This window comes from Phalaenopsis equestris, unplaced genomic scaffold (genome assembly GCF_001263595.1).
Source record: "Phalaenopsis equestris unplaced genomic scaffold, ASM126359v1 Scaffold000258, whole genome shotgun sequence".
Taxonomy (NCBI): Eukaryota; Viridiplantae; Streptophyta; class Magnoliopsida; order Asparagales; family Orchidaceae; genus Phalaenopsis; species Phalaenopsis equestris.
Genome location: NW_018164700.1, coordinates 241,053 through 256,062, shown reverse-complemented (window position 1 = coordinate 256,062; position 15,010 = coordinate 241,053).

Genomic DNA, 15,010 nt, shown 5'->3' with positions numbered 1-15,010 from the left:
CTTAGGCGCCAAAACACTTTAGCACAATTTTCACTTTTTTGCTCCAAATTTGATCCTTTCTCACTCCTTTAAGTATTTTTCATCTTTTTACTTGTGCCTGAAAGAAAAAACACAACAAATACCTTCCATTAAAGCGTAATATCACAAAAATAGGTATAAAAATGTGTCTAACAATACTATATATTTTAGGTGTATCAGATACCGATCATGCGAAAAAGCATGGAAGATAGGAGGGTTCATGTTGTAACGAACGACAACCTCAGAGCCTAAAACTAGTCAATGCTTAAATTGCACAATACAATTGTGCAAAGGCTTAAAGATGAGTTAAGGGTTTATGTCATACTAGATGAGCTACCTCAAAATTCTATGGTTTGTTATTTAAATCTAGAGAAATATATGTTATTGTAGATCCTGTTGCTCTCTTAAAGTTGTTCTTCTACTCATCCTCGTCATGCTACCCACGATGTTATCTCTAAGCTCTTTATTGAAGTGACAAATCCAGATTTTTGAGGTTTAAGGTTTTACAGTTTAAGTGACAAGTTTTGTTATTGTTCAAATATTATGGGGGGGGGTTAAAGTTGATTAGAACGACATCGATTAGAATCCTATGGTTCCCATATTCAGGTACCACTATTTTCTTTTCAATTTACTTAATCTAAACGAGTTGTTAAGCTCATTTAAACTGGGAGGATCTCGTTAGCAACCATAGGTTACCTCATTTGAGGACTCCCTTAAACTCAAAATAACGTATTATGTTTGTTTTTTTATTTTTAAATGTGTTGTTTAAGTTTGATTTTGAAAAAGTTCATCTTAATTTTGAAAGTTCTTGTTTTGGCTTTTGAAAAGTATCTTAACCAAGCATGCATAATACATTAAAGTAATAATAAATTGCAGGAATAAAATGACAATAAATAAACTATAAATGTGTACCTGTCATCTTCTCGCTGCTTCCACTCATAATCATGTATATATTGCAAAGTAAAAGTAAGAGCAACTAAAAAATGATAGTGAAGCCTTAATGGTTTAAATTTTAAAAAAAAAACACAATTCATAACTTGGTGGCTCCTTAAGGGTTTTAAGAATGATTCTCTTGAACAAAGCAAAGTAAGTTCAATTATTCTTCAAAATATCCAAAAGATTATAACAGTTTTTGAGGCGTAACTCTAAACAACTCTTAAGAATCCGTTAGACTATCTCGTAGATCTTTCTGAGGTTTGTTAGATTTAAGCTGTGCTAAATTTTATGTCTCAATTAATCCATGAGAGAGGGTTCAAGCAACCTTGAGCTTGTAGTGTTTGAGAGAGATTAATTATGGTTCATTCTCCAACTACTCCTTAAGTATCCTTAGATTAAACTTAGCTCACTACAAAGCTCAAAAGACACTGGGGGTAATGTGCAGTTTAAGGAAAATCATGTTAAGAAGTTTTAATTAAAAGATTAACCTATGATTCAACCATTGTCTTGGGAATTCTAGAGACTAACTTCCTAACTTAAGTCCCAAACATCTAATCATTCAAATCAGTTTCATCTTCCAATGTTTAATAATTGGGATAATTATAGTTATACCCTTCTTCTTTTAAAAGTGGGGTTAATTGGTTTCTTCCTCTTTTCCTCATGTCTCAATCATTTTAGGAAGTTGCTTAGGATCAAAATATTGCCCTTTGAGCTTTTAACCCATCCTAAATTTTTAATTAGGGTGAAAGGGTGGAAATTACAATTTTGATCTCTCAAGCTCCTATATTCACAAAATTTTTAAGTCAATTTACATGGACTAGGGAATTTGCTGACTTATCTTTCATGTGTTAATTGAGATATCAGAGAAGGAATCATATTTTTCCAATATTTATTTCAATTTATATAATCAATTTAATCCAAAAATAGGTATTTCCAAAGTTAATTCATTTAATAAATCAAAATAAAGTTTCTATCCTTGAGAAACTTATTGGAGATTCACCTAGGTTAGAGGACTACTTAAACCAAATTTCATGAATTTTTTAATTATATTTTAATTTTCATAATAATTTGTTTATTTTGAGGATTAAATAAATAGAAAATAATTTTATTTTAAAAAATCAATTTTATAATTTTGATTGATCTCTCTAACTTCAAGGAACTCCGAGAAGTTCATTTTGTGTTTTTCTGATATTTATTTTATTTTTTATATTTATTTTAGTGAAAAGTTAGGAAAATACATTTTTTGGCATTTAAAAATACATATCTTTATTTAAAAAATTAGAAAAAATATTCTAATTTATCCCAAGTGGGCAGAGAACAATTAGAGACATTTTGGTTTTTTTTTTTTTTTGTATTTTTACGATTTTTTGAATTTTTTAATTATTTTTAAATTAAAAAATTGCCCAAAATGGACAACTTATTTTAATGTCAATTTTATTTTTCTTGGGTGCCCCTGGTCACAAGGAACACTCCAAACCACTTTTAAATTTTTTTTTAAATTATATTTTAATTATTATAATTATTTAAATGCCAAAATTTTATTTTCCTTGGAAAATAAACTTTAGTGGTTAAATTTATTTAAAATGATTTCAACTTATGTTCAATATTTTTAATGAGGATGAATTTTTATAATTTTTTAGCTTATATTTTGTTTATTTTAATTTTTATGGGTTTTAATGACTTAAATTAAAAAATTATAGTAAAAAATATTATAAACTTAGATTTTAATTTTCTTATGTTCCTCTGACCACAGTGAACCTGTCAAGATAAATTTTATACTTTTTATTTTTATTTTAATATATATAATTGTCTTAAGTAAATACATGACTTAACTTTGAAAATTAGGGTTTACCGTGCTAGAAGTGTTCTCTGACTTTGGAAAAATCAAAGAATATTCTTAGACACAGAGAGAGTAAACTCTCAAAATTTCACACCATGATGATTAATATTTAATTTTCTATCATTTAATTAACCTTTAGAGTATTTAATTAATTTAAAAATAAATATAAGTTAAATAATTTTTTATTTTTAGTCCACATGATTCTCCTTTGTTCATTAAGCACAGAGTTTATTTTATTTTATTTTTATGATTTTTCTACATCAAGTTATGAATTTTCTAAGTTTATGAATTATTTTAAATAAAAAATAGGCAATTTTTCTGTTTATCCACGTCAGCGCCATGTCCCTCCTCGGTGACTCTGAAAGACTACGCTACACACTCTCATTCAATGCTGCCTTCTGCATTAGCATTAACTCGGCCTGCACTTTATGTCCCTCACTCCGGTCTGATTCCATCTTATCCGTGATTTAATACACACGCGAATGGATGGCATCCATTCATTGTCCCTAAATGACATAAACCAAGAACAATCCACACTAAAATGCTTTGATCTAGCTTGATACTCAACCAAATCACTCCCAATTTGTTCCTATAGCTTCATCTAATGCAGATACACACATCCATATTGTTAAATACATATGAAAATCAATTTCAATTCACAATTGGTGAAACTGAGAGCATTTTTAGGTTTGGTGAGCTGTATCTTTGCCCAAGAGGTGAGGCCTCGATTGGGTTGGTTGTAGACATTTGTTGTGACCTCAAGAAGCTCCTCCAAGCACCAATTTGAGCTAAGGTTAAGCCTAGGCAAGAGTTTGATCAGGGGAGATTCAGGTATGGTATAACTGTGGGTTATAGTGCTCTGGAGAGAAAGATTTTGATGATAAACTTCCTCGTTTGGTCTGGGGAAGCTTTTGAAATGATTAATTTGAAGTTATGTGGAGTTTAGTGGGGTGATAGAAAAGACAAGATTTTAAGCTTAAAATTAGGGTTAGAAAGTAGGGGAGATGGTTGGAATTTGATTGGGATGAGCTTAGGATTAGGGTTAGAAAGTAGGGGAGATGGCTGGAATTTGATTGGGATGAGCTTAGGAAGATATAGGGAGGTTGTGAGAGCAATTTGAAAGGATCTCCCTAAGCAATTGACATCACCTCTTTCATGGTCATGAGATGGGTGGTTTAAATAGAGGAGGAATTAGGCCTGAATTGGGCAAGCCAGGGGGTGGGGAAGGAAGCTTAAGTGGAGGGCTGAATGGCACAATTCACCGATGAGAGTGAGCCACATTGGATGGGTGAATTTTTAGGTTTGAGTCAAGCATGAACCTCTCAATTTTTGGTTTTTCTGTGACTTAGCTGGCCGTCCGGGCTAGGAGAGGTGGCTAGCAAGGTCCAAGAAGGTAAGGGAAGTTTTCATGTTGTGAAGCTTGGGGCTAGGTGGGCTAGTTGCATGGGTTAGAATTAACATTGTTAATTAGAACAATTGTCATATATAGCGTACCAGTCTTCTTACCTCGAGCCAGTACCAGTGCTCCTTTAGTAACCTTCCAGGTGTTATCAGAGAAAACTACTGAATGACCACCCTCATCAAGCTGCCCAACAGATATGATGTTCTTTTTCAGTTCAGGAATGTGTCTAACCTTTTGCAGGATCCATTTGTTTCTGTTAGGGAGTGCAATTTCAACATATAAGGAGAGGAGTGCCCTTAATTTGGGGGACCCTTGTTCCATGGCTTCAAAATGGGTTCCTTGGTAATTTAATTAGCATCTTAGGAGGCTATGCTTGACAGGAAAGGATTATGCATAGGTTGATTCTAATGGCTTAGGTTATTTTGGATTTTAGGCTCAAAATTGGGTTTTGGGCTAAAAATTGGATTTGGGCTTGACATGGATTTGGTTTAACAAAATTCTCAATGAGTCTAATTGATCGAATGGGATGTCATGAAGAATTTAGGAACTGAAATTTGATGAATTGAGTTGATTGAAGGCTTTAATTCAATGGAATTTTGACTTAAGGTCAATTTTGGAGAATTTAGTTTGGGCTTGGATTTAGGCTAGGCTAGGGTTTGGGTCTAAACCAATTGAGGGTTCAAATTGATTAAAAGGGATGTTATGAAGAGTTAGAATTATAAGTTAGGAGAATTGGATTAGTCATGGGGTGCTATTTGATGGAATTTGGAGGTATGGTCAAATTGGGGATTTTGGCTCAAAATTGAAATTAGGGTTTGGAGGTTGGCTCAATTGGGCTCCAAATTGGTATAGATTGGGTTTAAATATGTTGACAAATGATTTATGATTGAAATTAGGTGAAATTGAAAAGAATTGAGAGGAAATTGGGATTAATATGAAGAATTTTGCCTTTAGGGGTAAAATTGGGATTCCAGCTAAAATTGATAAATTTGGTCAAATTGGGTCCAATGGGTGGTTAGGATTGGTTTAGGGGAGATTTAGAATTATTTCGGGAGATTTTGGGAAATTTTTGGATGTGAAGGACATTTTGGTAATTTTGACAAATTTTAGGGTATTTTGAGAATTTTGGAAATTTTTGGGTGTTTTGGTCAATTTGTATGGTTTAGAATGGTTTGACATAATTTTTGGAGGAAGTTTGAAGCTTTGGGCCATTTTTTGAATTTTAGGGTTCTAGTAGCAATTTGGTAATTTTGAAAAAGTTTTGGGCTAAAAAGCCAAAATTGGGTATTTGAGTAGGATTGAAATCCATTGAAGGTATTAATCACAAGGTTACCCTATTATAGTCATGGGACCAAGGGGAAGTTTACTTTGGATCCTTCATGTGTAGTTCCTAGCCACCTGTTCCAAGGGCTAAGAGCTTGGGGAGCACTCACGTAAGTTTCCAAAGGACCAAAAGGGAATAAGTTCAATGGGTGTGATTTTGAGGTTTTAGGACAAGGGAAGAATTGTGATGTGCTTGAGTGTGTGGAAGACCAAACCCTAATCACCCAGGGTTGCCCTAAGTCCAAATAGTTCTATGGGCACTCATCCATTGAATCTTTACTTGTTGGTCTCAACCTTCCAAGTGCTGGAGGTTCGTGATCATCCATGTGAGTTTCAAAGAGAGTAGAGATGTGGTTTGAATTTTTATGTAGATGGGCTCCACCTTTAGTCTTCTATGATAGTCAAAAGGAAAGTCCTATGGCTAATCATAAGCACTAAGAGGAACAAACGACCTCACCAAAATTTAGGTCAACAAATGGACCCCCAATAAGTGTGGTGTGCTAACCAAGCACACCACCCGTATTGGCATTAACTGAAGGGATCAAAAAAATCGACACAGATGTTTTAAGCCAACACACTCAGAACAAAATGAAGAAAGAGTGAAGAAGGTTTCCATTGGGTAGTATCGATCAAAGCTTCGATCGAGATCAAAGATTCTAGAACTCTCGCTGAGGATTAGCGGGTGTACCTTTGAATCTTCAAATTCAAAAGTGGATTTTAAATTCACTAACCCTTAAGAAGGGATGCTTCATAAATTTACAAAGGTAACCAATAGGGAAATTGATGGTCACAATGTAGATTTGATTTATGGAGGTAACCAACAGGGAAATTGATGGTCACAATGTAGATTTGATTTATTTCGCTTCTTTGTTTGATTTTGATTTGATTTTAGTTAAAATTTAATTTAATTTTGATTTAAAGAATTAAGAATGAGTGCGATGATCGATTCAAGATGAAAAACATAGGGATTCACATCCAACTCAAAAGATAGATCGAGGAGAAGGAGTGTCACATTGGGAAGGAAAGCATAAAGACTCACATCCAACCCAAGAGGTAACAAAAGTTTGGAATGATAAGAATAAGGTGTCTTACGCCATTTAAGGGGGCCTCACACCTATCTCAAATTGCTGTGAAAAGAATCAGATGCCTTGCTCCATTTAAGGGGGTCTCACACCAATCTCAAAGGAAAGTGAATCAGAATTTAGGTATTGATCCCAAGGTGGGAATTGAAATTTGAGTACCTACCCTGAAAGGATGAGAATGAGAATTTATGTACCATCCTCAGAAAAAGAGGGAATTAGAATTTGGGTACGGATTTCGAGATAGGAATTAGAATTTACCAACCTCAGAATGAGAATCAAAATTTAGGTACTAACCTCAAAAGAGGAGGGAATCATAATTTGGGTACTGATCCCGAGATGGGAATTAAAATTTGAGTACCAACCCCAAAATGAGAATCAAAATTTGGGTACTGATCCTGGAATGCGAATTGGAATTTGAGTACCAACAATAGAATGAGAATCAAAATTTGGGTACCGACCTCAGAAAAGAAGGGAATCAGAATTTGGGTACTAATCCCGAGATGGGAATTAGAGTTTGATTACCAACCCCGGAAGGAGAATCAGAAGCCTTGCTGCATTTAAGGTGGCCTCACATCGATCTTAAAAGCATGATAATAGGATTCTATACTCCATTTAAGGTGGTCTTGTACCTATCTCAAAGAGATAGGAATCAGAATTTGAGTACTAACCCTGAGAAAATGAGAATTGGAAGCCTTACTCCATTTAAGGTGGCCTCACACCGATCTCAAAAGGATGAGAATAGAATGCCTTACACCATTTAAGGTGATCTTATACCTATCTCGAAGAGATGGAAATCATAATTTGGGTACCAATCTCGAGAATATAAGAATCAGAAACCTTACTCCATTTAAGATGGTCTCACATTGATCTTAAAAGGATGAGAATAATATACCTCACTCCATTTAAGGTGGTCTTATACCTATCTTGAAAAGATGGGAATAACAATTTAGGCACTGACTTTATGAGATTAAGAATCAAAAGCCTTAATCCTTTTAAGATGGCCTCACACCAATCTCAAAAGGATGAGAATAAAATGTCTTACTCTATTTAAGGTGGTCTTATACCCATCTCGAAGAGAGGGGAAACAGAATTTGGGTGCTGACCCCAAGAAAATGATAATCATAAGCCTTAATCCATTTAAGGTGGCCTCACACCGATCCCAAAATAATGAGAATAGGATGTCTTACTGTCTTACTCCATTTAAGGTGGTCCCAAAATAATGAGAATAGGATGTCTTACTCCATTTAAGGTGGTCTTATACCTATCTCGAAAAGATGTGAATCAAAATGAAGGTACTGACCCCAAGAGTATGAGAATCATAAGCGTTACTTCATTTAAGGTGATCTCTCACCGATCTCTAAATGATAAGAATAAGATGCCTTACTCCATTAAGGTGGTATTATATGTATCATGAAGAGATGAGAATCAGAATTTGGGTACTAAAACTGAGAGTATGAGAATCAGAAGCCTTACTCCATTTAAGGTGGCCTCACACCGATCTCAAAAGGATGAGAATCAGATGCCTTACTCCATTTAAGGTTGTCTTATACTTATCTCGAAGAGATGAGAATTAGAATTTGGGTACTGACCCCGAGAAAATGAGAACCAGCCCTACTCCATTTAAGGTGGCCTCACACCGATCTCAAAAGGAAGAGAGTAGGATGCTTTACTCCATTTAAGGTGGCCTTATACCTATCTGATACACAAAAATAATGTGTTATTTTATGTATACATTTTATGATTATATTTGGTGATATTGCACTTTAAAGAAGGGTATTTTCATATTTTTGTTACAGGTATATCAAATTTAGGCATTTGGAGCAATAGTAGTAAAAATGATGAAATTTGAAGCCGAAATAGCCTATTTTGTGATTCTGGCACCTGAAGCTTCACTTTACAGAGAGAACGTGCCTGAAGTACCAGCCTTGGCACCTAATGTGCCATTATACAGAGAGCTGAAGCCTGAAGTGCCTGAAGTGCTAGAGGCAATAAACAACACGAACTTAAGTAACTTGGCACCTGAAGCGCCAAAGATGACTTTTTATGAATTAAGGTAGTTCAGGATGAGTTTTCCACGAATATTGAAGGCTCCAAATGTTTCAAATGCCCCATGGAGTGATTCAATGCATCTAGACACTTTTGAAGGTTCTCTGAAGAAGGGATATGTCACTTGAATCAATGGACATGTCTTTTGGAATTCAAAAGGGTTGACTTTTAGATAGAATTTTGGAGAGAATTTTGAATTCTTTTTAGAGGGAGGTAGCCTCTAATAAGAGAGGGGAAGTATAGGTCTTGAATAGAGTTTGTCGGTGGAGGAGAGTTTGTCAATGGAGAAGAGGAGAGTTGGTCGGTTCTAAAGAGGGGTGGCATGTGAGAGAAGAGTTCGGTGGAGAGAGAGAGGGTCAAGGACTTGGAGATATTCTTCAAGGGTTGTAAGATGAGAGGGAAAGTGAGAGATTTATTCCTCATTACTTTTTCAAGAAAGAATTGATAATGCTTGTAAAGAGAGAAAGTGCTTGAAGAGAACTTCTAGAGATTTGTTTGGGAAGATTTGTTTGGGAAGGTTCTAGAGATTTGTTTGGGAAGGATTGTGAGATAAGTTGTTTATTTTATTTCTTTATTTTATAAAAATAAGATATGAAATCCATGTTTTGTCGTATCTTTCTTATGAATTATGAGTAGTCTTCTTTATCCTTCTCCCTACTTTGAGATATGGTTTTGTGAAGAATTGATTTTTTTTTATACGGTTTTAAATGTCAAGGTTTTAAATGTCAAAAATTTGTTTTTTTTTATACGGTTTTAAATGTCAAAAATTTGTGATGATTTAAACTCCACAATCTGGCCAATTTTCAATCTGGCCAATTGAAATGTTAAAATGTGTTGAGAAATATATGATCCAAAAGAGCTATGATTCCTACAACATAGTGAGAGTCACATTCAATTTCATGGGTGAGGATGTTATCCATGGGGATGAACGCAAATGAATAGAGAAATATAGTTTGTTGGATGATGAATTGGAGATTTTAAGGTGATAGATTAAAATCCTCAATTTGGTCTAGTTGATTGGAAACTAATGCAAGATTGTTAGCCCTCAGGTGAGGGAGAAGTGGGAGCTCTAGAGTGAGACCCAGTATCTTCCCAACCTAACCAGGAAAATAGGGATCAAAATTTGGATTAGTCAATGTTTTTTTATGCACTTGAAAGAGGACAAAGAATAAAATTGCTCCTAATTGGCACAATGCAATTATATATATATATATATATGTATATTTTTAATTACTTCACTTACCATAAACTCAGGATGCTTTCTTAAATTTGTATTCTTTGTCACAGAAACATTGCTTAGCTTATAGAATTTTACTTTTGAAGTTTAGCAATTAGTTTAGTTAACATAATTCTTTTAACTGCATTTTATTTAGCATACACTCTTTTACTCGATTTAAATTTTGTACTTATGTTTTGAAGTTTGAATTGTGTTTTACATTATAGTCATAAGAATTTATTCATAAGCATTCCCAACTTCCCTATGGGATTGATATCTAAGAATCCATTAGAGCTTTTTTTTACTTGAGTGATACATATACTTGCATTATTATTATTACAGATATGACAGTTTAAAGATTTTTAAGAGATAAAATTATTTTTACTAAAGTTATTTTTGTTGGGATTAATTTACATATTTGCTATTGTATCGAGTGCTACCTTTTGTGTTTTTTAATACTGAAAAATATTTACGAAAACAATACACAACAAATCCACACATCAAGTTTTTGGCGCTGTTGTTGGAGAAGTAACGGAAAGTAACTGTAAATTATTTTATAATTTAGAACATTTTATTTGAACTAAAAAAAATTATTTGTAGTTTAAATTAAATATTTTCATATTTTAGTGTGTTTTATTTTTTTAATTGCTTATTACGTTTGTTTATGCATAGTTTATGATTTGAAAATTTAGTACCTTACAATTCAGAGTTAGAAAGAATAATTAAAAAAATTTGAAAACAATAAAAAGAAATAGACAATTATAGCGGAATGGCTTGTAATTCAAGTAATTCTGGAAAAGAACATCATCAGAGGCCTTAAAAGATTGTGCTAATCTTACAACAGATGAAATTTTAAGTATACAAAACCCTACTGTAGCTACCAATTCATTTGAGCTTAAACTTGTTATTATCCAATTGGTACAAAACAATCAGTTTGGGAGAACACCAACTGAAGATCCTAACTTACACCTTGCTAGTTTTCTAGAATTGTGTGTTACATTTAAATATAATGGAGTGTTGAATGATGCCATCAGACTTAGAATTTTTCCTTTTTCACTAAGGGATAAAGCTAAGATGTGGTTAAACTCATTAGCACCTAGATCTATCAGAACTTGGTGAGCCTTATAAAAAAATTTTATCTAAATTTTTCCCACCCTAAAAAACTGGTAAGCTTAGAAATGATATTACATCTTTTTATCAGATTCAAGGGGGAATCAATTTATGAATCTTATAAAAGATTTAAGGATCTCATTAGGAATTATCCATGCGTTGTTTGGTTGATTAATGATTTAAACATTTTATAATGGATTGGTTGGATCTCTTAGATCGATAATTGATGCTATTGATTGTGGATCATTAATGTCAAAACCATTCTATGCAGCATATTATTTAATTGAAGAGATGGCTATTAATAATTTTTAATGATCCTCTAAAAGGGTAAATCTAAAAAGGGTAGCTAGTATTCATGATTATGCAATATCTATATTAGCTACTCAATAGCAACTATATCGAAGAAGATAGATCAATATGGATAGCATTATTCTCAAACACCACCTGTGCTTGAGGAAAACCCATTGGGGAAAATGATAGAATATCAATCTTCTTATGAGACATTAAATGCAATAAAATAATCATTCTAACAATCCTTATGCCAATTATTTTAATCTTGGTTGGAGAAATCATCCAAATTTCAGTTGGAGTAACAATAACTCCAATGTTGCTAATCCGCAAAACAATGTTGCGAACTTGTTGTGAAACTCCAACAATCAAAGAAATCCAACTTATAAACCTTATTATCCTCCAAGTCTTAATAGTAATTTGTAGAGTAAGGAGAAAAAATTGTTAATGGAAGAATTAATATTGCAAATGGGAAGTCAATTACAAAGTCAAGAAATTGCAATTAGAAAGATGGAAAATCAATTAGGATGTATTACTACTGCACTTAACAACAGACCTCCAGGAATGTTGCTTAGTAATGTTGAAGTAAATCCTAAAGATTAGAACAAAGAGCAAATGAATCAAATTAAGTCTCTGTTTGGGGCAGCTGTTGATTATTTATAATTGCTGATAAACAGATTATTCTGATAATCTGCATATTATCTGAATAAGCTGGCTTGCTGTTTGAGACAACTTATCAAGAACAACTTATTAGTAGTTATTGTTGTATAAATGACTATCCTGCCCCTCTCTGTTAAAATTGTTTGAAACAAAACTAAAATGAGAACAGAAACATATAGTCCAGAAGCATAAAATCATTACAGACTAGTTCCAAAAGAACAAAAAAGAATTGGAAGTTGAAGTTGAGAAAGAAGAGGTGGAAAATGAAAAATTTGGTGAAGATTTTCATTTTGAGTCAGAATGTCCTATTAAGCCAATGAAAATCATTGTAGAAAGACCAACACCTCCATTTCCTCAAAGATTGAAGCAGAAAAACCAATATAACCAATTTTAAAAATTTTTGGAAATATTGAGAAAATCAACTATAAACATTCCATTTGTTGAAGCTTTACGACAAATGCCAAGTTATGTAAAGCTTATGAAGGATATAATTAATAAGAAAAGGAAGTTTGTAGATAATGAAACTCTTGCACTTAGTGGGGAGTGTAACGCTATAATTCAGAAAAAGCTTCTTGAAAACTTAAGGATCCTAGTAGTTTTACTATTCTTAGTGCTATTGGCAAAAATTTTTTTAGAAAAGCTTTATGTGATTTAAGAGCCAGTATTAATCTTATACTTCTATCAATTTTCAGAATGTTGGGTTTAAGAGACATTTCACCTACAACTGTAACTTATCAATTTGCTGATCATTTGATTACCTACCCTAATGGAGTTATAGAAGATGTTTTGGTCAAAGTTGATAAATTTATCTTTGTTATGGATTTTATTGTATTAGATATGAGGGAAGATAAAAAAATTCCTATCATTTTAGGAAGACCATTTCTTGCCACTAGAAGAGCTTTGATATATGTGCAAAAAGGAGAACTAACTATGAGATTTTGTGATCAAGAGGCCACGTTTAATATTACAAAATCAATGAGATACCCCACAAAAAGCAAGATATTGAATGTTTCAGAATGGATATTAACAAATATTTAAGCCATAAATATTTCATGAAGAAAATTGAAAAGAAATTTGAAAAAAGAATATTTGGAGTAAAAAGATGAGGGTAAAATTCAAGATGAATCTATGGAAGTGAGTAATGAATACTTGGATTATGTTCAGGAACAATTTGAAATGTTTTATCCAATTAAAAATAACAAGGATTTAATTTCATCTATTGAGAAACCTCTTGAACTAGAAATGAAAACACTTCATACACATTTAAAGTATGTATTTTTAGGAGATTTATCCACATTACCTGTTATTGTATCCTCAGAATTAACTGATACGCAAGAACAAAAGTTGTTGAAAACTTTTAGAAGATATAATAAAGCTTTTGGATGAATATTAACTGATATTAAAGGATCTAGTCCTTCAATTTGTATGTATAGAATTTTATTGGAAGATTAACATTAACCAAGAGCTGATTCTCAAAGGAGATTGAACCTTATGATGAAAGAAGTTATTAAGAATGAGATTTTAAAATGGGTAGATGCTGGAATAATATATCCTATTTCAAACGGTGTTTGGTTAAGCTCAATTCACTGTGTTCCGAAGAAAGTTAGAAAGGGAATGTGATTGTTGTAACAAATGAGAATAATGAATTAATACCAATAAGACAAGTCACTAGACGACGAATCTACATAGAATATAGAAAATTAAATTTGGCCACCATGAAGGATCACTTTCCTTTACCATTTTTGGACCAGATATTGAATAGGCTGGGTTAATAGGCTGGCTAGGCACAAATATTTTTGCTTTTTAGATGGATATATCGATTATCATCAGATATCTATTGCTCCAGAGGATCAAGAGAAAACAATGTTTACTAGTCTTTATGGAACATTTGCTTTCCGGGCAAATGCTTGGATTATGTAACACACTTGCAACATTTGAAAGATGTACAATGTCAAATTTTCAGTGATTTAATTGAAAAAGGAATCAAAGTCTTTATGGGTGATCTTTTTGTGTTTGAAATTTCATTTGAAACATGTATAAATCATTTAGAGAAAGTTCAAAATGTTGTGAAAAGATAAATCTAGTATTAAACTGGGAAAATGTCAATTCATGGTTGCAGGAGGAATTGTACTTGACAATAAAATTTCAGAAAATGACATGAAAGTAGATCCTGCAAAAATACAGGTTATATCTAACCTAAATCCACCTACTACTATAGAAGGAGTTAAGAGCTTTTTAGGAAATGCTGGATTTTACAGACGATTTATTAAATATTTTTTAAAAATTACAAAGCCTTTATGCCAACTTTTGGAAAATAATACAAAATTTGATTTTAATCAAGAGTGCCTTAAAGCTTTTGAAACATTGAAGGAAAAATTGATCAATACTCTTATAATTGTTTCACCTGATTGACCTTTTGAACTAATGTGTGACACAAGTGATTATGCAATTGAAGTTGTTTTAGGGCATAATGTGATAAGAATTTTAAAGACATATACTATGCTAGTAAGACTCTTAATGATACTCAAATTAATTACACCACTATTGAAAGAGAGTTATTAGCCATTATTTATGCTTTTGATAAGTTTAGGTCATATCTAATTGGATCTAACTTTTTTGTGCATACTGACCACTCGGATATTAAATATCAGATGCAAAAGAAGGATGTGAAACCAAGATTAATTAGATGGGTACTTCTGATGCAAAAATTTGATTTTGTGGTAGTTAATAGGAAAGGAACTAAAAATCAGATTGTTGATCATTTATCTAAGCTAGAACAGGAAGAAACACTTAGATTTAGAAAAAGAAATTAATGAAATTTTTCCCGATGAACAACTTTATGCTATTAAAGGATGGGAAATACCGTGGTATGCTGATATTGTTAACTATATTGTTAGTGGTACTTTACCATATGAAATGATAAAACAACAAGAAAAGAAGTTCATTCACGATGCAAAATCTTACTTTGGGGATAATCATATTTTTTTAAATAATGCAAAGATTTAGTTATGAGAAGATGTGTGCCTTATAAAAAAATTCAAGACATTATCCAACAATATCATGATTCTGAATTTGGAGGTCATTTTAGG